The sequence below is a fragment of the Aplysia californica genome, unplaced genomic scaffold, assembly GCF_000002075.1.
Source record: "Aplysia californica isolate F4 #8 unplaced genomic scaffold, AplCal3.0 scaffold00119, whole genome shotgun sequence".
Taxonomy (NCBI): domain Eukaryota; kingdom Metazoa; phylum Mollusca; class Gastropoda; order Aplysiida; family Aplysiidae; genus Aplysia; species Aplysia californica.
In genome coordinates this window covers 401173-402776 of record NW_004797389.1, presented here as the reverse complement: position 1 = coordinate 402776, position 1604 = coordinate 401173, and the positions used below count along the sequence as shown (strand labels likewise).

At 43.7% G+C, this 1604-nt stretch overlaps 1 protein-coding gene across 6 annotated transcripts in view; it reads right to left on the bottom strand.

Annotated features, from left to right (window-relative positions):
* LOC101852617 overlaps nucleotides 1–1604 on the bottom strand; it is a 44322-nt gene that overhangs the window by 14771 nt on the left and 27947 nt on the right. The window contains exon 1 of one of the 6 annotated variants that reach the window (XM_005096010.3): nucleotides 934–1174. The exons of the other annotated variants lie outside the window; for them this stretch is intronic. The gene's annotated coding sequence lies outside the window, so the exon portion shown is untranslated. Of the gene's footprint in view, nucleotides 1–933; nucleotides 1175–1604 lie in introns of those variants that run through there. 6 annotated transcript variants of the gene reach the window in all.

Genomic DNA, 1604 nt, shown 5'->3' with positions numbered 1-1604 from the left:
GGGGGGGGCGGGGCAACAGCGTACAGAGAAGAGGGCAAAAATACTTGGAACCTACCGAAAAAAAAATCCACAACTTTTAAACACTTAACCACGAAGAACAACACGATACTTTAGTTTAAAAATACCGTCCACGTTTACGTAGAAGTGAATTGCAAAATATATACCATAAAAGTTGCCTCGCCACAACCAATAATGAAGAGCAAGTAACGCACTGGAGCACTCACACCCACAAAAAAACGAAACTTTAAAATGAAACGGAAAGTAAATTAGCAGTAGTCCAAGGAGAGTCAGTTTAAATTCATCAGGAACAGATGCATGTTATAGGACAGTGTGTTCAATGTGAAAAGTTAAACAGTATAATCGCAACATCACAGGCGCCAGTCTTCTTATCATTCAAGCTGCACGGAGTTGGAATAAAAGGAAGTAACAGCACATCGATACATTAATGGTCATTTAATTTAGTGCTGGGAAAAAGCAAGAAAGAGAAAGACAGAAACAATTAAGGGAAAGAAGAGAAGCAGGATCTACGAGTGGCGCCCTCCAGCCACAAGCAAGCGGGCATGGTACACTACAAGTCGGTCTAACGTGTCAAGCGAAAACGAAGCAGTGGTGAAAAATAAAACAAAATAAAAAACAACTATTTTTTTTAAACTAAAAAAAGAAATTGTGAGTAATATTCACATACCGTAGAAATCCTTGAAACATTCAGGCAGAAAGTGTCTGTAACAGTTTGTTTATTTGAGTAAAGAGAAACACATCGACACACTTGGGACAAGATCATTCTTGGAGTATCGACACAATAATGACAATGTAATTCTGGGAAAAAGTTAGACATACAGTTAGAAAAAAAAAACTGAGGGAAAGTGAAGAAACAGGGCCTACTAGTGTCGCCCTCCAACCACCCACACCTGCAATAGTAAAACGGTTACTTACTGCAAAAATTCTTGAAACCAGGAAGCCAGCAGGCTGACCGACAAGACTGACATGTACCTTCAGCCGTTGTTACACTACCATGCAGCGAAAGTGTGGGAACACTTGCCTTCTCTATGTCGGGTCGGATTCCCTTGTGGCAAAAACTGAACCTTGGTGTGACAAACGACATGGACACTTCCCCTGTTTCACCCACGCCCCCTTCCTCCCACCCGTAATCACTTTCTGTATCTCTCTGTGTCTATCTGTCTGCCCGTATCTCTCTGTGTCTATCTGTCTGCCCGTATCTCTCTCGCAAAATACAACACACACACACACACACACACACACACACACACACACACACACACACACACACTCACATACATGCATACACGCACGCAAGCATGCAAGCATACACGCACACATAAACAAACACAAACACCCCCCACCCCACACACACACACACGCACGCGGGTAAGCATGCAAGCACACACGCACACATAAACAAACACAGACAAACCCACGCCCACCCATCCCCTCCCAGGACACATACACAGATGGAGATAGGCAAAAAAAAATGGCGACAAGGCAGATGAGGACACACTGGCCCCGTGTTTCCCATGTCACTGTCAGCCTTTACAACACTGCTGCCGTCTTCTGGGCTCCATTAATTACAATGTATACACACCCCC